Source organism: Panthera tigris, chromosome D3 (assembly GCF_018350195.1).
Source record: "Panthera tigris isolate Pti1 chromosome D3, P.tigris_Pti1_mat1.1, whole genome shotgun sequence".
Taxonomy (NCBI): Eukaryota; Metazoa; Chordata; class Mammalia; order Carnivora; family Felidae; genus Panthera; species Panthera tigris.
The window spans coordinates 25638209-25663330 of NC_056671.1; the positions used below are offsets into that span (position 1 = coordinate 25638209).

The 25122-nt window shown below is 49.4% G+C and overlaps 1 long non-coding RNA gene and 1 pseudogene across 1 annotated transcript; one reads left to right on the forward strand and one right to left on the reverse strand.

Annotated features, from left to right (window-relative positions):
- Positions 1–850: 850 nt before the first annotated feature.
- Positions 851–1324, forward strand: LOC102959020 (annotated as a pseudogene).
- A 15522-nt stretch (positions 1325–16846) lies between these two features.
- On the reverse strand, positions 16847–18664 carry LOC122232342. Its single transcript, XR_006209693.1, has 3 exons — positions 18438–18664; positions 17663–17786; positions 16847–16925 (listed from the first exon to the last, which is right to left on the reverse strand). It is a non-coding gene; the product is annotated as an uncharacterized LOC122232342 (long non-coding RNA).
- Between the last annotated feature and the right edge of the window lie 6458 nt (positions 18665–25122).

Below are 25122 nucleotides of genomic sequence, written 5' to 3' on the forward strand. Positions count from 1 at the left end.
AGCCAATCCTGAAAGTTTGTGTGCTATACGATTCATCTTGACATAAACGTTCAAATATGAAGAAGAGAATGCTGTATATAAAAATTCTCTGTATGGAAACCAATTTGACAATAAATTTCATACATTGAAAAAAAATAAAAAATAAAAATAAATAAAAATAAAAAAAATAAAAATAAATAAAAATTCTCAAAGTGACACAGGTATAGCCAGATAGATCAGATCGGTGGCTGCTGGGCATTAGGATTGTGGTGGGGTGTGACTATTTCGGGTTGAGGGAAGGAGTTTCTTTGCGGTGATGGAGCAGCCTGTATCTTGTTCATGGTGACGGTCCCTCAAATCCACACGTGTGGCAGAATTTCACAGAACTGGACACAAAAGAAAAATAAGTACACGTAAAACCAGTGAAATCCACACTAGGTCATGTTCGAGTTAATAGTATTGCACTATTGTCGACTTTCTGGCTTTGGCCATCTTTATTATGGCTATGTAGGATATTATCGTTGGGGGAAGCGAACACAGGAACCCTTGTTACTATTTCCACAAGTCCTCGTGAACTATCCACTGTTCCATTTTTTTTTTTAGTTTTTTTTAGTGTTTATTCATTTTTGAGAGACAGAGAGAGACAGAGTGTGAGTGGGGGAGGGGCAGAGACAGAGAGAGACTTAGAATCTGAAGCAGGCTCCAGGCTCTGAGCAGTCAGCACAGAGCCCGATGTGGGAATCGAACCTACGAACCGTGAAATCGTGACCTGAGCCAAAGTCAGACACTTAACCAACTGAGCCACGCAGGTGCCCCGCATTAACTGGTTAACATAAAACAGTATTCTTCCTTTTTTCAGGTGGCCGGGAAGATGGTGGACATTCGCACTGAGCAGGCCAACCAAGGCAGCCAACCACCCTTCACAATAAGAAGAGGGTCCTGCTTGGAGAAACTGGCAAGGAGAAGCTGCAAAATACTACAGAAACACGGGTCTGGGCTTCCAGATGCCCAGGGAAGCCACTGAGGGCGCTTACGTTGGCAAGAAATACCCCTTTTCTGGTCATGTCTCCATCCAAGGGTGGATTCTCGTCTGGGGTGGTGACAACGACACAGACACAGAGGACCATTGTCATCCACCAAGACGGCCTCGCTACCTCCAAAAGTGCAACCGCTTCAAGAAAAGCCACAAGAACGTGTCTGCGCACTGTCCCCCTGCTTCGGGGATGTCCGGGTTGGCGACATGGTCACAGCGGGCTAGTGGCAGCCCTTGAGTAAGACTGAGTGCGTCGACGTACTCAAAGTCACACAGGCTGCTGGCCCCAAGAAGCCACTCCCGAAGTTCTGAGACGAGATGTCTGCTCACAGCCCCGGAGAAAATAAAGTTATTTTTCCCCTAAAAAAAGAAAATGGAGTAAAATAAAATAAAACACTATTAAAAACAAAAATTAAAAAAAAAATTAAAAATCTATGTCTCGATGGCCCTAGAGGCGGTGGTGGATTATTCCAATGAACCATAAGATGTGGTTCATCGTCCCACTGAACCATCCACAAAGCCACCATTAGTGATTAGCAGCTCAAGCACCAGCGGGTCCTGGAAGTCTCACCGACAAGAGCTAGTCATTGCTACCCCCATCATAAACCATAAGAATAAAATAGAATCCAACATCTCTCTTAAGATAATGTCAATAGCAGAACTGCCCAGGGGTTAAGAGTATGGCGTCAGGATCCAGGAAAATCTGGGTTGATGCAGGCGAATCGACCAAACTGTGTGGCCTCAGGCAAGTTTATGTTCCTTGCTTCTCCGAAGGACTTAACATTAATATAAAAATGAGGTGACTCAGGATCCTTTCAGATTTGAGCGACAGAAATCCCACACAAGCAGCTTGAGAGACAGGGAATGTAGCGGCTCACAGAACTGTAACGTTCAAGGAGTCTCTAGCTGCAGGAATGGCTGGATCTAGGTGCTCAGAGGGTGCTCTCAGGACTGTCTTATCGCTACTCTGAGTTCCTTGTGTTTGTTTCATTGTTAGGCAAGACCTTACCTCGTGTTTGTTTCATTGTTAGGCAAGACCTTACCTCATGGTAACAAACGTAGTGCCAATAGCTCCAAGCCTCTCTCCTCTTAGCTCAGCAATCGTCATTGAAAAGAACATCCCTTTCTCAATAGTTACATCTAAAGTCCTGCAATTAAGCCTTATCTCTGGTGTATATCACATTCTCACCCCCGTCAATCAGTGACACCAGAGGCATGGAATACACTGATTGGTCAGACCCGAACCGTAGCCAGATTCCTTCTCTTCCGAGCAAGCCGAGAACACAGGGATACAGAACATGTCAGAAGCACACAGTGACTTATTTTTTTTCTGGAAGAAAATCAATGTATCTTTAGCAGATAGAAGGAGGAATGGAAGCCAGGCTGGTAAAACCAACAGATGTCCAGCAGAGAGGAAAATAGCATCATTATAAGGATAAAATATTACATGAGACAGCTCATGCAAACCACGTGGAAGGTGGCAGGTGTTTATGAGGAGATTAACAAAGAGGTTTTCTTTGTGCCACTGGTCACCGTTGCTGATGAGAAGAATCAGGTACGTTGGAGAATCCAGCCGGCTTCGCCATGTACACAGGTTATAGCTGCATTTCAGGCTGGTCCCTCAGCAGCGCCCGGCTGCTTTTTCTTCCTGAGCGCTCCGCAACCCCAAGCCTCCTTCCATTCGGTCCCCATTTGAGGTTTTGTCTTCCCTACCAGACTGACTGCCTTCAGAGAGTCTGATTCCTTCTCTGCTCTAAAAGTCAGACCCAGTCAGCATGACTGGCGCCGTGCCACGCACAGTGCTAGACGTTCTTCATTGCAATTGTTGCCCCAACCCGGGACGGATGGCAGATGGCCTTGCTCCATTTGGCAGGTGAGCAAACTGAGTTTCAGAGGGAGCCGCGCATAGTTTGCAAGTGGCACAGCCGGGTGGATCTCAAACCCAAAGGCTCCAAATGCCTTTTGCTTCCGAAGAAAGCCCCCCAGGGTCTCCAAGATTTCACCAGTGAAACTCACCTGGCAAAGCTGACCTAAGCCTGGAGCTTCCCTGCACCTGCTCCCCAGAATTCCTTATTCCTGTCCTAATGGGGCTCCTGTTTCTCTCTTTTTACGAGGCTGATCTGCTGGAGGCCTGGGCTTTAATATCGCTGTGAGCCAAGCTGAGGTGAAGCGGTTAGCAGCTCCACTCACACCGGCCCAGGAATAGCATTTGATCCTGGGCACCACGCTAGGGCAGGGGGACCCATTTCACTGGGGCTGGGGAACCCTGGTGCGTGCCTAAGACATTATTAAAGTAAAGTATGTCGGTTCTGCCCGGCCAGCCGGTGGAATGCAAATCAGGAAACGTCTTTTTGGTGGCCGGATTCGGGGTTGGGGCCGAGGAAGTCCCCACATCTCCCAAGCTAAGTGCACATGTTCTCCTTCCACTCAGTTTCTCTCCTTTCAACTCATACGCACAGGTGCACACAGGCACGCACATCCACATACGTGCATGCCCGTGGGCTATTTTCTTCCTCTTAATTAAAGTGATATAAAAAAAAAAAAGCTCCTTTTGTTTATCTTCATCTTTTCCATCTTTTTCCTGGGAAGGTTGGTTGCTGGCGGCTTATTCTGTGTGCATGTGCACACGTGTGTGCGTGGGTGTGTGTGTGTGTGTGTGTGCGTGGGTGCGTTTCCTGGTCATTATTTTTCCCAGCTGCATCTCCACAATGAGTACAAATTCAACCACGTTTGGAAAATAAATAGTGCCAGCATCACATTTGTTAAAAGCGGAGCCCGTGGTCGAGATCAGCCTGGCTGTTGGGTACCTTGCTTCGTTCTTGGGAGACACAGAATAATTCACCCGGCCGGGTTCTCGGGCTAATCTAGGAGCAGAGTGAGCGTTTCATGGCCCCCACAACGCACAGATTTCCTGGGTGTCTTTGTTTCCCGGTGCGATTAAGGTTGGACACCCAGAAGGGGTGACGTGTTTAGCTCCAACCACCGTGCTTGGTGACTTCTGATTGTTTCAAGAAAATTTCAAGAGCTGGGATGTACTGAGGGCCTACTATATGCCAACGACTGTGTGATCCCTATCTACACCGGATCCCCTTTTCCAGGTAGATTCACCCACGACCACATATAAAATCAGCTATCCAAGGAGCTCTTGGTAATAACAGGAATAATAATAGCTAACATTTATTTGCAAGCTCTCTTCTAGGCAATATGCAAATCATTAGAGTATTAATATTTTGGAGATTAATATTGCATAGTATTAATGTTTTTGTCTTAATGAGAAGTATTTTGAACACAGAGACAAGAACACAGAAAATATAACAAACACCAGCTTTTAATAATCTTAACCTAATGCTGTACTTCCTCCAGATCACCTCCTTCTGGAGTAAGACATTACCGATAGAGCTGAGTCCCCTGCATGCACCCAGATTCCCCAAACCTCCCCCCAGGAGCCTAAATTTGGAGTTTATTATGGCAATAGATGTTTTTGAATGTTTATTACATGATTATGCATCCATAAACGTTACATCTTGTTGTTCATGCAGATTTTTAAGTTTCTCCTAATGGTATCTAGCTGAACACATTCTGTATCTTGCTGTTTTCTTCCCACTGTGCATAGATGATCAATTTAGTCCTCACGACGGGCTCAGGGGGCTGGCGCCATTTTACAGATGAGAAGATTGAGGCACAGAGGGGATAAAACACTTGTACTCACATGTCTTAAAGCTAAGCAGGTGTCTAAACAGGGACTGAGCAGCTCTCCTATTGAGTACACACCCAAAAGAAACGAGCATTTGGGGGGATACTAAAGACACGCAGAAGAATTTTCATGAGATCTTTATGCGTACGAGCTAAAAATTAGAAACATCCCATAAGCCCATCAACAGGAGAATGGATAAACACACTGCAGTGAAGTCACGTGACGCACCATTACACGGCAGTGAGAAGGGATGGGCTACCAGCTCCCAACAGCATAGACGCGCCTCCTAGATGCAACACTGAATGAAAGAAACCAGACAGGGGCACCCGGGTGGCTCAGTCGGGCAAGCGGCCAACTCTTGACCTCGGCCCAGGTCGTGATCTCATGGTTCATGTGTTCGGTCCCCGCGTTGGGCTCTGTGCTGACAGTGCAGAACATGCTTGGGATTCTCTCTCTCCCTCTCTCTCTGCCCTCCCCTGCCCATGCTTGCTCTCTCTCTCTCTCTCTCTCTCTCAAAATAAATAGATAGGGGTGCCCGGTGGCTCAGTTGGTTAAGCATCTGACTCTTAGTTTCCGTTCAGGTCATGATCTCACAGTTCACGAGTTCAAGCCCTGCGTTGGGTTCTGCACTGAAAGCCCGGAGCCTGCTTGGGATTTCTCTCTCCCTCTGTCTATGTCCTCCCTGGCTTGCCCTCGTTCTCTCTCTGTCTTTCAAAAATAAATAAATACATAATAATTTAAAAATAAACATATATGTAAAGAGACTCACAGAAAGGGAGCCTACTGTGTGTCCCCATCTATACAGAAGTTCAAAAACAGATGATAGTAGGGGTCAGAGCAGGGATTACCTCTGGGGCAGAAGGCAGGATTGACTGGGAGGGCCATGGTGGGTGCTTCTGGGCTGTTGGAAGCGTTCCGCACCCTGATCTGCTGGCGGTCACACGAGGGTATGCCTTTGTAAAACGTCTTGCTTTGCGTGTAGATTTATGCATAGTATCACGTGTGCTCCACACCTCCACGATGATGATGATAAATCGCGCGTGTGGAGTCACACAGACATCATCCTTGGCAGAGCCCGTTTGAACCCAGACATTCTGCGTCTGTGCCCTTGACCATTACTCTGGGAATATTTATGAAGGGAACGTGGAGAAGCCGATAGAGTTCCCTGCTCAAGTTCACGCACTGGCCAGGCAGAAAGGGTACGATGGGAACCTAGTTCTGTCTGACTCTCACATCCGTGCCTCTTTTCTCTGCCCCGGACCACTCCCAGGCACAGAGTCGGGGCTTTCTGGGCACTCCGGGCTCCGTCGGGGTGTTGAAGGCTGAGTATTGCACTCTGAGTCCGTTTCTAGAGCACGTTCACGTCCAGGCTCGCATTTTCTCATTGCCTGAAGCCTGTGGGGCACACGCAGGAGAGGTGGCTGCACTCATGACACCCATTTCACAGATGGTGAAACGGAGGCCCAGTCACGCCCTCCAGATGACCAGATCCGCCGTACCTGTGGGGTCCCCGTGCACAGCGCCTGAAGCCTGAAGTCAAGCAACTCACATTCAGGTGAGAATCCCAGCCGGGGGCCCGGACCAGCCATCACGGTCTTCTCATCTGCCGAGTGGGCATCACACTCTGGCCTCCGCGGGGTTAATTGCGAGTATTAAAATGAAGAAGGGTCTGTAAAGGGCGTAGCACTGTGCTTGGCCCGTCTTGCGATTCCTGTTTCCTTGTTCATTGCTTGGAGAACACGTTGACCTCTGAGCTTTCTTGCAGCTTTAAGATTCTATGATTTATGGCATCTTATGCAAATGTCGATTAAGCACTCAGCTCTGCACACCGCAGAGAAAAAGGAGGGGGGATGGGCTGGTGTGGTCCCTAATTCCAAATGGGGAACAATAATGTTGGCGGGGAAGTGACAAGGGGCACGTCAGCTGTCCCCTGCCTCTCTCGAAACACCCTGGGGCCACGATTCTCTCCTGCACCCCTGCTCATGCAGGATTTGGAAGGACTGGTGCAGCCTGCCGTGGGGTGGCCTTGCACAGGGGACCTGGGCTTTGGAGAGTCGTCCCCCGGAGACGGTCACTCCTTTGTAGCTGGCCTTTACTGAATGTCCTACTCCATATAGGCCTATAAAACCAAGAGAAGAAACAAAGCCTTCACCGCACAAAGCTACATAAAAATAACCTGAAAATGGGCATCCATAAACGCGGGGCTGGTAATTATTCGGATCTAGTTAACCATGCAACAAAATGGAATAAACGCAGCCCCATTAACCTTATTTTAAAAGCACTCTTCGGTGATTCATGTTTATTACGTTGTTAACATTTAAAAGAGTGGACGCTCACCACCGTTCCTGCTCTGGAACCCGGTACAGAAGAAATCACACGCTCTGTAAGAAGGCGGAGTAGGTCCAGCGAAATTCATTTCTCTTTTGTCGGCCCCTGCCCAAAGAGACCTCGCTGGTCCTTCACTGCTTTACAAGCATTTACAAGCATTTACTGAGCACCTGCTATGTCTCGGGCATGTGGCGAAGTGCTCGGGATACAGCAGTGAGCGAAACGACAAGCCACCCAGGGAGCTGAAGGTCCAATGGGGCAAGACCAGACTGGGGGGGTTGAGGGGAAGCAATCACTTCTACTGTGACCCAGGTCCCTGTCCAAAATCCCCCTGCAGGCAACTTCAGAACTATAAAGCCCGATACTCATCATCCTTTTATTTCCTGGCTTTTCGCATTTGTCGACACTAGCTGCCCGAGCCTGCTAATCCGTGACGGCTGCAAAATGCTGATTTTCTAACTACGTTATGTCTTTGCATTTATTAATTGGCCACCCACTGTAGAAAGGAGCTGTGCCTTCTCTACTCCGTATCTATCTATTGATTATCAGAATGGATTCCCGTTTAGTCAGTGGCCTGTAATCCATTACTAAGGTCAGAAAAAAAAAATGATGGGAAACTGTTGGGGATGAAATAAACAGGCGTCTGCGGGAAACTCAAGAAACGTGACATCTAAAGGCAATGCGTGAATTGAGTTTAGTGTGTGTGAGATTGTTCTTGTTCTCAGGATGTACTCACTGAACTATTTAACAGTTGGGTGACCAACCATGCCAGTTCACTCCTGGCTCTGAGAGGCTTCCCAGGGTGTGGGATCATAGCACCAGAGCTAGGAAAATCTAAGGCAAACTAGGACAATTGGTCACTCCAGAGAGGTGCGTCAGGACTGCAACTTACTTCAAATGGTCCAGGAAAAAAAATATATATATATATGCACACACACACACACACACACACACACACACACAGAGAGAGTTCTATATATAGTTCTATGTATATAGAACTATGTATATATATAGTATATAGTTATAGGATACATATCGCGTATCTATCATATATATATCCACCTAATCTACTACCTGTCTACTATCTGGTGTATCTATAATGTATGTCGTGATATCACAGTGTACATCTACCTAATGTACCATGTATCTATCTATCCACACAAACTCACGAACTGTGAGATCATGACCTGAGCCGAAGTCGGACGCTCAACCAACTGAGCCACCCAGGTGTCCTTTTCTTTTATAAAAGGTGAGGTGATGGGGCGTCTGGGTGGCTCAGTCGGTTAAGCATCCGACTCTTGGTTTTGGCTCAGGTCACGATCTCACAGTTCATGAGCTCAAGCCCCACAGTGGGCTCTGTGCTGACAGAGTGGAGCCTGCTTGGGATTCTCTCCCTCTTTCTCTGCCCCTCCCTGCACTCTCTCTCTCTCTCTCTCTCTCTCTCTCTCAAACTAAGTAAGTAAACATTTAAAAACGAAAAAGAAAAAAATAAATAAATAAAAGGCAAGGTGTTTATGGGCATAAACTCAGGCTCAGTTTAAGCATCTCCCAAGAGAAGAAACTAGAACATTCTTGGGAAGGGAAGCGGAGAGCAAAGGTTGCCGTGTAGGCGAATCTAGAAATATATATAAGCAACAAGGACAGGAAGTCTTTAACGGAAGGATACTTAGAATTCATAGATCCGCAGATGCTCAAATGCTCACTTCTTTCTGTTTGTAGAATCACACATGTACATGTCAGGAAAAATTAACTAGCCAGTCCCCACTCCCAGACACATTCAAACACGTGGGGGAAAATAATTGGGCAGAGGTGGCTAAAATGCGATCGTTTTACAGTCACCACGAAGCAAACAGAAAGCGATCCAGACTGTATTTTATAGTAGCCACTCATCCAGGTGAGGAGAGAAGATCTTCGAAAGAAGGATGCAGAATGAGGAAACCAGTCTGTAGCCACTTCTCAAGGCAAGAACTGATTCGGGAGAAATTCTTATTTGGTGTTCATACGGTCAGATATATGGTTGGGGGGCGGGGCTTGGACCTCTGTGGAGATGTCATATGCCATTTTGCCGTCTCAGGGGGAAACTCAGCCACGCATGATGAAGATAACACCCATCACAGTCACCCGCGTCCAGTCTCAGTTCACATCACTAACAGGGGCTCGTGCAGAAACCCCGGGTCTCCCGAGAGGCATCCCAGGGAGAGGAAAATGCTCCCGCTGGCCAGCTGCAGTCATGAGAGGTTAGCTTGAACTCATTCCGCCTGTAGAACCAATGCCCTGCCTATGAGATACAGGGGAGAGGGGAGTGAGCCAAATGACACCAGGAGGAAGCCGCCAGACCGACCTAGAAGGACACACATTCTTCAGAGCCAGCTTGGAAGAGGCATGAAGGAGCAAAAAAGGGTTTTGAATATAGACTGCTTATTAGGACACGGGAATGTGGGGATCGCTAACTGAAGATGCAGGTGACAAAGCCTGGATACGTCAGATGATTTCACGTTGGTAAAAAAATAAATGGACAAGTGGATGACAGACGAACAGACACATACGTACACACACACACACACACACACACACACACGCATACATACGTACCTACATACTAAGGCATTAACAATGGCAATCTCTGGGACGTAGGAACACATTGTTTCTGTTTTCTTTGGTTTTTGCTTATCTTTAGTCTCTACTCCTGATGATGCCTATTTACTGTTTTTTTAATGTTTTATTTGTTTGTGAGACAGGGAGTGGGAGCAGGGAAGAAGCAGAGAAAGAGGGGGACAGAGGATCCACAGCAGGCTCCACGCAGATGGCAGTGAGCCTGACTCGGAGCTCGAACTCATGAACCGTGAGATCATGACCTGAGCCGAAGTTGGATATTCAATGGGCTGAGCCACCCAGGTGCCTCTATTTACTGTTTTTGTAATAGAACACGTGTGCAGATGTGCTGGTGACATTTAATTCCAGGCATCTGCGGGTGGCCATTTAATCTTGCATTCATTGATCCATTCGCTCATTCATCCAGACAGGTAGCTTCAATTAGCTATGATGTCATAGGCCTAAGGATGGAATTAATGCACGAAGATAAATGACTCCATTTCTGCCCTTAAGTTGGGCCTGTTTGGGTCAGGGACGCAGATATGTGGTCATGAAGTTGATACTTGCCCAAGTATATGATGAGCATGGAAGCAGAGAGGTGTACCGGTTATGAGAGAATGATACCCAATCCATGGATGCCAGGAAGGGACGTTTGGGTGGGGACAGGGCTGGGAGATGACCCTGCAAGGCTTAACCCCACCTACACCTCACTCTCCTAGGTCAGTTACTCTGACCTTCTTTGAATATTCTTTCCGACCTCAGGACCTTTGTACATGCTGGTTTTCTGCCCCAAATACTCAGACTCGTCTCTAAATACGCACACACACACACACACACACACACATTTTACTTCTACCAATTTTACACCTAATCATCCTCCACATCTCAAACTTATCACTTTCTTTGGGATTCACTCCTTGACCTTCCCTCCAGGCTAAGCCTCTTGTCATTTATCCCCACAGGACCTGTCCTTCACTTTCTTAGCATTTTGTATAGTAGTCTTTTCAAATCCATTTAATTTTCATACTTCACTGCTCAAAGTCATGAAGACGATTCCATGCTTCATTCATTTCCACAGCCCTACATGTTAGGATAGAGCCTAACACAGAGCTATTGCTCAAGAAATATTAGCCACCTTGGCTGGCTCAGTTGGTTGGGCCTCCCACTTCAGCTCAGGTCATGATCTCATGGCTCATGGGTTCGAGCCCCGTGTCGGGCTCTGTGCTGACAGCTCGGAGCCTGGAGCCTGCTTGGGATTCTGTGTCTCCCTCTCTCTCTGCCCCTCCCCTGCTCACGCTCTGTCTCTCTCTGTCTCAAAAATAAATAAACATTAAAAAAAATTTTAAGACTTATTAGCCCCCTAAATGAATGAATGATTGTTTGAACAGTTTGATTCTGGAAAAATCCTTACTCAAGTTTTTCTTTCTTTACTTCTGATTAAAACAGGGATTATAGAAACCGTTAGCAATTATTAAAGACTTGCTGTATGCCTAGAGCATTGCCAGCAATTACACATGCATTATCTTGGCCAATACCACCAGCACACCGGGTTAAGTAGTCGTAATTGACGCATTTTGCAGAGGAGAAAATGGAGGAGCTTATAAAAGTCTCAATTTCTAATGAACGAGCTGGCTTTTTGCAACTCAGTTCACCTCTCCGAATCTCAGTTTGCAGAAGGTTCAGCGGCCCGTGCCCGCAACACAAAACCCAGCCCATCTCTTAGACGTCCGTGTCTATGGAACAAAAAAATGCCAGCAACACTTCACGGCTGCTAAGTCGGTTATTTCTGCCTGGTACCTAGCAAGCATCAGTAAACCCTTGGATGGGGGCTCCCCGGGCTTGTAATTTTCAAAGCGGGATCCCTGGCGGACGTGCATGCTTTGAAGTTCCATGGAGAGAGAACCATGAATCACCCCCAAAGATTCCAGGACACAGGCAAGTTGGCTTCGCCCCGTCCAGCCCCGTTGTGCAGGGAGACGCTGGACACAGCTACCAGGTCAGCCATCCCAGCCGTCGCCGGTGCCTGGCGCAGAAGGGCCCTCCTGCCGACCTCGCTGAAAAGATCAGTAAATTCAGCAGCCAGTGAGTCTGGCTTTCCCACTCGCTGCCCCTAAATCTCTGTCGGAGTGGCAGAACTCTGGCCCAGCTGCCCCGTCTCGGCCCGTTCGCTCCATCTCAGAGGAGACTGGTGCCAGGGACCTCCCAGGGGTTGGCGGGGACTTTAATTGTCCCGCCCAGCGGCTGCCTCGGGAGCAGCTTCTCCTCTGTTGCCTGACTCAGCTCTGCTCAGACACAGGCTGCGAGCACCAGGGGGCCTGGAGGGGACCCCAAAGTTCCACACTCGCTACGTTGTCTTGGCTGGCCTGACTCAGGTTTCCAGGTCGGCCGGTCGGGGTAACGTTCCAGATGTCCAGCTTTCCCTGGGGCCTCGGGGAACGGGTTTCCAAAGGAGCCGACAGGGCATTCGGGTGGTCCTGGGTCGAAACTAGGGCCAGGATGCCTTGGACAGGTCCCGTCATCCTCCAGGCTCGGTTTCCTTGTCTTTACATCCGGATAACACCGATGTCCCCTGGCCAGGGTATTCTGAGTGATAAAATGACTCATGAATTCTTGCCGTAATAAGTAGTGAGTGCCTACTGTATACCGCACACAGCGATGACACATCTGATATGCACCACCTTATGCTCAGAACCAAGATGGAAAGCCAGGGTTTTTTTACCCCTCGTTATTGAAAAGTCACAGCAAAAACTCAGAGAGGTAGAGTAACCTGGCCAAGGTCACACAGCAGAAGAACTATTTGACCCCAGAGGTTGAGAGTTTTCCGTGCTGTGAAACCCCTAAGCCAGGCTCCCAGCCGCAGCCTGCTGTCCTCCCTCCCCAAGAGCACAGTAGGCTGGGCACCATTCCGTGTGTGAGAATCACGAAGGTGATAGTTCACACTTATTGAGACCTGGCCACATGTCACATGAGGCTACATGGATGCCTTCCTTTACATACTCTACTCATGGTTCTGTTTTGATCATTTTAAGCTGACCTGGACCAAAATAGGAAGATTTTCAAAACAGACAAAAGACTCTGATCCACGGTCCGTAGGGGGCCGTAGCAGGGTCGGCACATGAGGCCCTGAGGTGATCAGGTTGGTCTGCTCTGAATATGGCTCCAGCTGCTGAGATGAAAACAGATAACAGAGAGAGAGAGAGAGAGAGAGAGAGAGAGAGAGAGAGAGAGCCTGGAGGCAGGAAGGCCAGTGTGGAGGCTGGAGCAAGAGGAAAAGAGGGAGGCCGAACGCAACCCTCTGTTCCTCCTCACCTCCCAGGCCCCCCTAGCGACACCGCAGCCCCTGGCACCCCCTCTTCCACCAACCAGCTTGTCCCGGCTCAGGTCCCCTCAGGTCCCCAGGCCTAGAGCATTCTGCTCAAGGTGGCTTAGGAGAAACTCTGTTCATCCATTCATTCGTTCATTCATCCATCCATCCATTCAGAAACCAGTTATCGTGTGCCACTGAGTGCACAGCATAGAACGAGACACCCTCAAGGCCAAGCTAAGAATCAGAAACGTGGGGCTCGAGTCCTCCTTCTACCCCGAACCTGTACAAATCCTACCTTTCTAGGTCTCCAGGTCCCGTTCTGTAAAACGGAGATCATGTTCATGCCGCCGTGGTTTGGGAGCTACAACGAGACATGGAGGAAGCTGCTGGTGTATGCTCAGCTCTCGGGGACTTTCAGGACTTACCATCCTGAAGAGGCGTAGGACCTGGCAATTGGGGTGGGGGGAGCGTGGGCCCGGAGAGACAGAGCTGTGGGTCTAAGTCTGGGATGACACTGCTCCTGGGAATATTAGGAGACGTTTTTGTTTTTCACAGCTCTGGGTGTGGTGGGGGGTGCTCCTGGCATCTAGCGGGTAGAGGCCAGAGATGCCCTAAACAGCCTACAATGCTCAGCACAGCCCCCTCCACAAAGGATAGCCTGGTCCTAAGTGCCCAGAAGCCCTGGACCAATGCACTATTTCCCACTCTGGGCCATGAAGAAGGGCCCAGGTCCCAGCACTCGGCCTGCCTGTACAGGGAGCATCCTCAGCCCCAGGGATGCTGACAGCTGAGCGACCGCTCTCTCTGGGCAGAGGGCGGCAGTGCCCCCATCTCTGAACAGACTCCCCACCCTACTGTACCATCCCTGGGTGTTCACTTCCCTGGCCCACGCCAGCCCGGACAGGAGCAATCAGGGCACAGTGCCGGCCGCTCTGCCTGAGGCTGGGTACCCGCGTGGACCGTACTAATCCAACCCTCTGTTGTGGTGACCGCAGCCTTCTCCTGCTCCTTCCCCCCCACCCCACCTTGCTATGATCTGCTGGGGTGGCTGAGCCTGCAGAAATGTTCCGCACAACTCTGGGAAGCTGCCCCAAGCAGCTATGTGATGGCCTCCTTGTCCTCCCAATAAGGGCTGTCGGGGGCCAGGCTATGGTTCCTTGGGGAGTCACGTGAGTGAGGATGGGGTGATTGGGCTCTTCCAAAGGAGGAGGGGCCCGGATAGAATCTCTCTGTCCGTTCAGAGTTAACGCATCCTGGCCTCCGCCAGCCACTGGGGGCTCATGACAGAGCTCAGGGTCGTGATGACCTTTCTCCTTTAACTCTCCTGTCACTTGGACAGAGCCAGGGACACACAACTGGTCCCCAATTGGTGCACAACACCCTTTCTCGCACACCCTGAAAACTAAGTCTGCCTGAGGCCACCTCCTGAGGTAGGACAAGTGGGGGGAGCACCTAGTACACAGTACTAGCCAGGCATACAGTAGGTGCTCAATAAATACCTACTCAGCGAATGGGAGAATGCACATATGGCGTGTCAGGAGACCCAATATTTAAACTCAGCTTTGCACCTGCCTTGCCACGTGGCAGTGAGTAAGCCACTTTCCATCTCCAGACCTTAAGCACACTGGTCTATAAAACGTGGCTTATCCTTCAACGCTGAACAAATCCTGAAAGGAAGACAAGAGCCTTTGGAATGGGATGGGGACGGGCTGGAGCTGAGATATCTTGGTGAAATCCACCATGAAGCCACATTTGTCATTTCTGGCACAACGGCTCTGTTACCATCAACTCCAGGAAGGCAATGGCAAGCCAGGTCTATCACTTGTATTAGCTACCTATTGCTGCGTAACAAATTACCCCAACAGAAACCAGCCTGCCTTCGTTACCTCGCAGTTTCTGAGGGCCGGGACTCTGGGAGGGGATTCGTTGGGGGGTTCTGGCTCAGGGCCTCTCCTAAGGTTGTGAGACAGTGAGGTCACCATTTGTTTTCCAGATGAGGGACCAGAGAGATCTCCCCACTGGCAACAGATGGAGTCCAGTTTCATCCTGAGGAGCGACGGTCCCTGGGGCTGACTACACTGCTTCCCTCGGAGCCAATTGTGAAAAAAGAAGGGGCATTTGGACCAGGTTCCTGTGGGTTACTCTAGCACCAGAGAAAAGCGCAGAATCTTCTAGTGAGGGAGGGCCCTGGAAAGGACTTCACGAAGGAAGCTCAACTTTTGCACAGCGCTTTCCCACTCATGTGCCTTTCAACCCCGACACAGGGAGTGTATCCTTGTCCCCAGTTTACAGGTGATAGAGCTGAGACTCGGCCAGCGGGTTGGCATGACCAGGATCTCTCAATTCCCAAGTAGCCCCCACCCCTCCATGTGCCCCAACTTCCTTATGATGCCCGACTCACATCGGGCCACTTCCCAAAGACTTCTCCATCCAGGGGTCCTTCCTGCACTCTATGGGATAGCCTCACTGATCAATCCCAGCCCCAACTCAGGCCCTCAAGGTATTCCTTAAACTCCTTTGGGCATGCAGTCACTTGACTACGTAAGTATGTATATGTGCATGTATGTGCATGTGTGTGTGTGTGTGTGTGTGTGTGTGTGTGTATACACACGACACAGGGGACCTTTCCCAGTGTCAAAGATGGGCTTAGCCAGGATTCTATTTGTTCGTCCGCTGAGACCATTTTGTTACATGCCTGCATGACTGGGGACTTACAAATCAAGGAGAGGGCGTGAGTATATGGAGGACGAGAAGGGGTGTCCCGTTGGTGGTCCCATCACTATCTCTTCTGAGAAGTCTTAATCCCCTAATCACTTTTCTTAATCTCATAACAATCTTTCCAGCACTGGCTACATCCGTCTTATCTCTGTTAAGCATTTTGGTGAACTTAGAGCTTCTTGTCACTTAGGGATTTTTTGCTTCTGCTTAAGGCATCTGCTCTTATGTATTCTCTCTCTCTCTCTCTCTTCCCCCCCCCCACCTTCCTTCTTCCCTCCCTCCAGCTATGCTGTTAGAATCCAAAAACCCTTCAGAGCAAGGAGGAACCTTTGAGGCCACCCAGCAGACACTTCTGATTTTACTGCTCGGAAAGTCAGGGCTCTGAGATGTTACTGACCTCACTGGAGGGCACGCCACAGGTACAGATGAGTACACACAAGCCCACGGCGAATGACAGGCACCTTGTAGGTGTGAGCACTGAACCAGCATGATCCTTGTTCTGCACAAACGCCACTCAGGTGGGTTCTGCCATTAGGTCCATTTGCAAGATGAGGAAACTGAGGCAGAAGAAAGGAAAGCACGGGGCTCCAGACACAGTATGTGACAGGTGCAGCTGGGAGATTGGAACCCAGGCAGCCAGACCTCAGGGCAAGAGTTTCCAACCACCAATGCTGATCTGTCTAGAGGCAGTGGGCTGGTGCACAAATGGGGGCAAAGCAGATGACTTTTCAAATGAAATAAAGGGTTGAGGGCTTTAGTTTTTAAAATTTGTTTATTTATTTTGAGAGAGAGACACAGAGAGAGAGCCCAACGGGGAGGGGCAGAGAGAGACAGAGAGAGAATCCCAAGCAGGCTCCGTGCTGTCAGCACGGAGCCCAATGCGGGGCTCAGGCTCACAAACTGTGAGATCGTGACCTGAGCTGAAATCAGGAGTCAGACACGTAACCGACAGAGCCACCCAGGCACCCCAAGCATTGAGGACTTGGTGACCGTTGCCCCTCTCTTGGGCTGGGAGCTCTGAGCCCCTGGATGGAATTCTCACAGCTCAACACAGGGTCTTCTTATCTAGCAGAGCCAGTGACAGTGACCTCTGCCCCTGATCTTCAGCAGGGTGCAGTGGGACCAGCGGGCGTCCCACAACCGGAGCCAGCCCTGGCTGTCCTCCCAGCTCACAGCAGCCGCTGCCACCACTCCACTCCTATTGAGGTGACAATTCCTTCATTTCTCAACTGGAAAGAGGTGTCTCCAAATAGCCATCAGCTCCAGAGGGCTTTCTGGAAATGAAATACAATGTGGGAAGCCAAGATGAAAAGCTCGTAAAAGGAAGCCGCTGGGGAAAGCAGGGTTTGGAACGGAAGGGCGCCCAGATGCCCGTCTCCCCATCCCCTCTGGAGGCTCCAGAAGCAACCAGGGAGGGTGGGGGCGGGGCTCACTCAGCTTCAAGGCTACCAAAGAGGTATCCCTGGGTGTCTCCCAAATCTGATCTTCTGTGAGCTGGGAAACATCCCCTGTCCTCCTCCGTGCCCCGTGTGAGGGTCCCCCCAGGGGACTGCTCTCAAACTCTTCCAGAAACGGCAGACGCACAAACATGGGACCTTGCAGCACTCCCTTTCTTCCTGACTCCGGGTGCCTCTCCCTCACCTCCCAGCACCTCTGTTCTCTCCCGCCCGCCTCCTCCCCTCTTTGTCTGCCTGACAAGTAGCTGGTGAGGCCCAAGATGGAAAAGCAACCAGCGAACTTAGAAAATAAACACACCCTGGCCGGCTTTATTAATCTCCTGAAATATGCTCTCCCACTGCTGCAAAGCTGAAAGGGCTCGTGTTTCCCCCTAGAACATCGTAAAAAAAAAAAAAAAAAAAAAAAAAAGGTAGAAATGTTTACAAGGATGACTGGGGAAAAGTGCAGTAGATCTTTCTGGTAATGTACAAGGTGATGCAGTAATTGCTATGGAAACTAGTCATTATAATTCAATAAAATGAGAGGAGGAGGGAAGTTAAGTTCATTGTGTTACCTCTGACTCTGTAGTCACGTTCTTTACATACATTAGCATAAAATCAAGTTCCCACTTTTCTTCTCCGGGTTTTTGCCAGCTCTGCCTTCACAAAAGGGTGTGTAAGGTTCAGTACGGATGACGCCTTAAAAAGGAGAAGAAAATTCACTTTGCAAGAAATCTCTTTTTTTTTTTTTTTTTTTTTTTTTTGCCTCCCCTCCACCCCCTTGTCCCCCCAGCCCGGGTAAAATATTGAATGTTTCTGCATAATGTTGTGTGCAGCTCGTGCAAAAGGACTTTCGCCCCGTGCGTTGAGGAGTAACCTTATCTCTCCACGGGCTCTGAGGTGGTGGAAAGGGACACCTGCTTTCAGGAGAGATGCAACTTGACGCGTAAATAGAAAGCTACGCAGTCAGGTGACCTATCGCACGTGAGAAGTCAGAGCGTCTTGGGGAAACGTCGGAGGGAGCAGGTTGCCGTGAGACCTCAGGGGGTGCTGCGGGTGGGGATGGGGGTGGGGGTGGGGGACGCACCTCCCCACAGGAACACCCCCGCCTGGTTCCCACTGGGTGCCGTCCTAACCTATCTGGAAAGTGGATCTGAAGACCAGGCAGTGGAGGTCCCTCGAGCGAGTGGTGGGAACCCCCACAAGCCGAAGGCAGGAAGCCCGTATAGCTCAGAGACCTATTTCTGGCAAACGGAGATAAGGGAGCACTTCTAAGTGACTGATGCTCGGGCAAGCGTGCTGGAGACTGCTGAGTATTAAGATAAAGACCGTTACCCCTCTTTCCCTTACCCGAAGCTTGCAAAACCTCTGCGTCACTGGGAGCCCAGAGACAGGGGACCAGAGTCAGAAGGACGTAGCCTCTTGGCCAGTCGCTTCGTCTCTTCGAGCCTCCGCAACTGTACAAGCTGATCAACTATGGTCTCTGGGCTCCAAACCCTCTCTTTTATTCTCTGCCTTTGGGGGGCAGAGGGCTGGGATTCTGTGCAAGGCTTTTCTGCTTTGCTCGCAGGTCAGTGTTGGCCTCTGCCCATAGGGGGCGCTGAGGGCAGGTTAGTTCTCAGCAGCGGGGCTCCTCACCCTGGCAGTGACAGGTGGGCCGGGTGCAGCTCTCCCTGCCGGTGCTAAACCGGCCCCAAGTTGTGCACAGATCGCCCCCACCCCGAGCTCTGGCGCAGCAGCAGAATTCTGGTCCCTCTTCCCAGCTTGGTGTGTTGTTTGCGGGGGGGGTGGGTCCCCCCTGCTTCTCCACTTGCTCCTTCAACTCAGGGATGACAACTGCGTCCCACAGTCACTGCCTCTGTGCTTCCTCGTGCCCCGTTTGCCTTCCCAGTTTGCCCACGCCACAGCGACGCATCCCCTGTGCTAAATTCTCTCCGTGAGAATACCTGCTAGAGTTTCTGTTTTCTTACTCTGGGTGTCGCCCTTTCTAATCCCGCCTCCACTTGGTAGCTAGAAGGATCTGTGGCACTAAGGGTTTGATCAGGATACTGCCAGGAAGGGGGGAGCTAGCCTTTGGGCTGACAAAACCCCTCGCCTCCCCACAACAGACATCCTCTGCCAATCACGTTTCTCCTGAGCATTGACGCACCCTCAGAATCCTTCTTAACACCGTGTTTCGGGACAGCACTGCTCATGGCTCAGAACCCGCAGGTGAAATGGAACCTGTTCTCCAAACTTGCCCCGGAATGTGACTTCCATCTGTGGGATAGGACCCATAAGAACTATTCATTAATTTATTTCATGTTCTTTTTTAAATTTGAGATGGGGGGGGGCACCAAGCCTGACGGTGTAGGGAGGCAGAGGGAGAGAGAGAGACAATCTGAAGCAAGCTCCATGCTAAGCACAGAGTCGGATGCGGGGCTTGATCCTTCGACCCTGGGATCATGACCTGAGCCAAAATCAAGATGCTCAACTGACTGAGCCTCCCAGGTGCCCCAATTTACCTCATATTTATTGCGTGTTTATTACTGTACCATGTTGCCATGTAGTATCTTCAAAAAGAAAAGTTCGTGCGGTCTCCCATAAGGATAAATTTATATTTGTTTTTGTCCCCCCAAAGCCCACCTTGCATACTCGGATTCGCATAATACCTAGAGGAATTCTTTAACTGAGACTCAGCGAAGTCGCCACCACAAAGAATTCTTTGAGAATGACTGAATCCTCTCGCTGGAAGGAGAAGTTACACAAACCCTGAGTGGCACAGAGTAGAATTCTGATATGGAATTGCTAATTATGTCCACATTAAGGCACTGATGGATATCTTTCTCTGACCGTGACTAAGAGTCACAGACACCATTTGGGGTCACCTGGACTCTTTTTTTAAAGTTTATTTATTTATTTTGAGAGAGAGAGTACAGGTGGGGGAGGGGCAGAGAGAGGGGGTGGGGGAGAGAGAAGCCTAAGCAAGTTCCATGCTGTCAGCACAGAGCCTGATGCGGGGCTTGAACCCATGAACCATGAGATCATGACCTGAGCTGAAACCAAGAGTCACATGCTTAACCCACTGAGCCACCCGTGACCCAAGGACTCTTTTTCCCAAGTTCTGAATGTAGCAATGTCTGAAGACATGTTTGATTATCAAAATTAGGCATGAAGTGCTGTTAGCATCTCATGGTTGGAGACCAGGGACCCAGGGATATTTCTCAATATGCCACAATTCACAGGACAGTCCTCTACAAGAATTATCTGACTCCAAACGTCAGTCGTGTTGAGGGTAAGGACTTCTACTTTTGACTCATGTTTTCTGTGCTGGCTGTGGCAACCTGGTGTCAGAATCCCCTTTTTTTTACTTGTGGAGAAATTTCCCTGTTTGCACATGTCACTGCCAAAAGTTGGCACCAAGTATTGAGATCTTTGCAATGACATTGGTGAGGAGACTTGTTCCCCCCAATGCGTTGTGCAAGATGTCCTCCCAGGACCCCGAAGTGGCTCCTTTCAATCTCCCTTTGGCCCCATCACCTTCTCTGACTCCAGCCTGGCACTCTGTCCCTAGCCAGCTGCTTCTGTGGCCCATCCATGCCAGGTCTAAAGGCATTGGGAAGAGTCACCTCCAAGTTAAGATAAAAATGAAAGCCTATCTCCCATTGGTCTGACTCATGGACACCACAACATTCCCAGTGCTATGCTAATGAGCTTCCCTCTTCCAGCTGAAGGGGCTCGAATCCTCCCATGCCCCAGATCATTCCATCCGCATTCCTCGTCCTGAGGTCAAACTGCCTTTAATCTAATCAGTCCTTATGTTCATCGCAGGTTCTCACTCATTAAATGCGACTCGACGAGGGATGTGTTCAGGGCTTTGATGGCTCTCCTAAAGGTGCTGAAGAGATACACAGTTCCTGCAGGGTGTCTCTTCACTCCCACTGTTTATATATTGGCTTGGTTGGAGGGGATATACACACCTCCACATCCCCGTCTTGGCAGCATTGATTTCCTCAGGAAAATGAAGGGATGGTGACCTCAGATTAAACGGTCCAGGAAGAATCCCAGCCCCCACTTCCCCGACCTTGTGCAATCAGACCACCTCATGTGTTAACCGTTGGCCGGCTTCTCTCTGGCCTTAAAGAGATGGTAAGTACCGGACCACGGAACCATGAGCAATTAGCACAAGGGAGCCACAGCATCCTAGCCTCCCTCCTTCATAGTATTGCCCTTTCCAAGAAGTGAGTCAACTCGAATCATGACATTTTATGATCAGAGAATCTTTTGCAACAAAGAGTTGGAATTTTGGAAGGACGGAACACCAGAACTGCGATGGGAGGGACAGGAAGGGGAGATCTTAGAATTGTAAACTATTTGGATGGTAAAGCCTCAGAATTTCATAATTTGTAGGTTTGTTTTCAAATTTTGTAGCCTCCAACCAAAGCGTCTTGGAATTACTGAAATCGAGGACCGTGGAAGCCGAAAGCTTAAAGGAGCCTCAGGGCCCCGAGCTCATTTTCAGGGCTTGAGCTACTCTGGATTCTCTGTCCCACCCCTTCCACCAATAAAGCTAATTGTTTTTCCACATATAGTGCCCCCCACAGAGGGGACATTGTCTTCAAATCCACGACAAGGAGGGGGTTTTGCTTGCCCAGGGAAGGGGCCAAAGACAGAGTTCCCAGAAATTAGGCAGATAATGTAGGTGAGGCAATTGGTAGATGCAATATCTACCCATTGAAGGATCTTTGCCAAGTAGATATAGGAGCTCATCATTACCAGAGCATGTCTGGGATGCTAGAAGTCTGGTTTTGGGGTTTTTTTTTTGAGAGAGAGACAGATAGCCAGCTGAGGAGGAGCAGAGAGAGAGAGGGAGACACAGAATCTGAAGCAGGCTCCAGGCTCCAAGCTGTTAGCACAGAGCCCAATGTGGGGCTCGAACTCACGAACTGTGAGATCATGACCTGAGCCAAAGTCAGATGCTTAACCAACGGAGCCACCCAGGCGCCCCTGGAAATCTGTTTTAAGGTAGAAATCTCGAGGTTCTTTTTCAATACGAGTAACTAATTCTAATTTCTTTTTTTTTTAATTTTTATTTATTTTTGAGAGAGAGAGAAGGCCTGAGTGAGCAGAGGAGGGGAAGAGAGAGAGAATTCCAAGCAAGCTCCAAGCTGTCAGCGCAAAGCCCATCGTGAGGCTCTATCTTGCGAACCATGAGATAGTGACCTGAGTCAAAACCAAGAGTCAGATGCTTCATCAACTGAGCCACCCAGGTGCCCCGGCAACGGATTCAAATTCCAAATGGGGTGCAGGCTGCCACTGTGTAGAAATACCAATCAAAAATGCTCTGGGAGCCACTTTTGGCCAGCAGGCCCCTGGTTTCCTGTAGTAGGAGGCAGGAAGGAATCCTAGTCCTGCACCGTAGTTTAGGAGCACAGGTTCTGCAGCCAGAGCACACAGGTAAGACTCTTGTTTTGCCACTTACTGGCTGTGCTACCTTGGCCTCTGTGCCTCATTTCCCCATCTGCAAAATGGGAAGTTTATAAAATTACCTGTTTTATGAGGTCACGGGGAGGTCTAAATGAGCTAGAATATGCAAAGTCTTTAGTAAGCGTGCATTTGTAAGCATCTCTAAAGAACTTACAAACAGTGCCTGATCCAGGTAAGCAGTAGATAAACATTAGCTGTTATTCTCACTGTTTTGCAGATCCTCATTTTTTAAAGTTTTTTTTTTTTAATATTTATTTTTGAGAGAGAGAGCATGAGCAGGGGAGGGGCAGAGACAGAGGGAGACACAGAATCGGAAGCAGGCTCCAGGCTCTGAGCCATCAGCACAGAGCCCGATGCAGGGCTTGAACCCACGAACTGTAAGACCGTGACCTGAGCCAAAGTCTGACGCTTAGCCGACTAAGCCACACAGGTGCCCCAAGATCCTTATGTTTTAAAACTTAGGCTGTCCCCAGCAGTCTTGCTGGAGGGGAGGAGGCAGGCAGAGGGGCCAGAATTAGTATTTCCATTCTGCAGATGAAGGAACAGAGGCATAGAAGGGTCTTCCACTTGCCCAAGGCCACAGAGCAAAACACATGGCAGGATCTGGCTCAGGACCCAGCTCTCTGACTCTGTCTCCCTCTCCTCCCAGACTCTGTCTGCTGTCGGAGCCCACGGCCTGACCTGCCCATGGACGCCACTCCCTCCCATCCATCCATCCAGCCAGCGAGCAACTCTGCCACATTGCCAGATGTCCCGTGCCACACTCCAGACGCAAAATGACAATGAGGTGCCTTTTTTTTTCCTAAAGAAAGAGAGAGAGAGAGAGAGAGAGAGAGACAGGAGAAGAGGGTGGGAGAAGGACTGTTCTCATCACAAGTTTCTCTCTGGCCCTCTTCCCAGATTCAGAGTTTCTGGCACAGCCAGCAAGATTCAGGGAAGGAGAATAAGAGAGGGGCTCTGGGCAGCAGTGGGGTAGCTAGGGGTCCAGAGCCGGCTGCCGCCGCCCTGATCTCTCAGTCAGACCAGCCCCCGGGACTAGCTGCGTAATTGTGGGGCCATACAAAAGGAAACGCAGAACCCCCTTGTGCAAAAAAATTATCCAGCCTTTCGAGAGCGTGCCAGGAGAGCGCCAAACCCAGACAAGGGGCCCTCTGCGCGCAGATCTGCTGTGACTGCAGAGGTCACATGTCCACAAAGCCAGCCCTGGACACTCCCCCCTTGTCTAAGGGCCCCCCCTGTGTCACACAACAGGGGTGCAAAGAGGGTTAACAGACGCCCTCCCCTCTGCCCATGTCCTGGTGAGATAAAACCACCATTGGGAGACCCAGGACAATTTTTATATAGGATTAGAAAACAAAAATCAATATTTAATTATCTGTAAGCTTTTTGTGTCACTGAATCTTTAGCACCCTAACAGGGAACACAGGCTGCCAAGGCAAAAGTAAGTCATTAAAGACGCTGGATCCCTGGCCATCCCTTTTTAGAGTCGGGCCATAAATAGAGGACATTATCAGTCCCTCCCATGCTGGTATTGTTATTTATCTTTACAATCTCTATTTACCTCTATTTATAGCAGATTTCCCCCATATATTATGAGGCCAGGTTAACTTTAACGGACTTCATGAAAAGAGGTACTTAAAACTTTGGAACATGCTTATGTGGACAGATGGCGAGGTTTTCAGAAGCTATGGGGCCCAGAAGGCCGATTTGAAGGGTGTTGATTTTTTTTTTTTTTTTTTTTTTTTTTTTTTGCTTCTTTTCTTATTACAGACACTCACTCCCATGAAGGCTGTCCAGGGTCCTTCTTCCCCGGCATGGTATCTACATCCGAAGTGCAAATGGATGGGAGATAGAGCCAGAAAATCCTGGCTCTGGACCTTCATGTCTCACCTGTAAGGGAGCTTTTTTATTTGCCAAGCTGACAGCAAAATCGTCTTTCCAGAGGCCGGAAGTCTTTGCCTTGCCAGGGACGCCCTCCCCAGGGTTTGTATTTCACCATCTTATTTTAGCTTTAGTCGGAGTGGGTTGTAACAGTCTGTTTCAATGACCTGCTTCCTCCATCAGACTGGCCATCTCCTCTGGGCAGGGACAGTCTGGGCCCTTGGGGATTCACACCCTCTAGCACAATGTCCAGCACAGAACTGATGCACAATAAACATGAGCAATTATTTTGCAAGGGAAGCAGCAGAGGTAGAGATAAAACCAGCATTAGGTTGACCTGGGTTTGAATGTCTCCTCTGGAGCTTGGTACCTGGGGGACTTTGGGCAAGTTAATTAGCCTTTCTGCACCTCAGTTTACTCATCCGTGATGTGGGGCTAAAAATATGCCCCCTCCACATGTTGATGAAGGAAGTCAGTAAGATGGAGTGAGGGACACATAGCCACGTGTCCTATAACCAGAAAACAGGTGCTCAGAAAACACACGGGAGCTGAATTTGTTTCATTAATCCTTGGGCCCACAGTGAGTGAAAGGAAATGAGTAAGTGCATGAATGAATGGGTGTCCGGATGGATGGATGGATGGATGGATGGATGGATGGATGAAAACATGGGAAAAGCCTTTCTTAGAA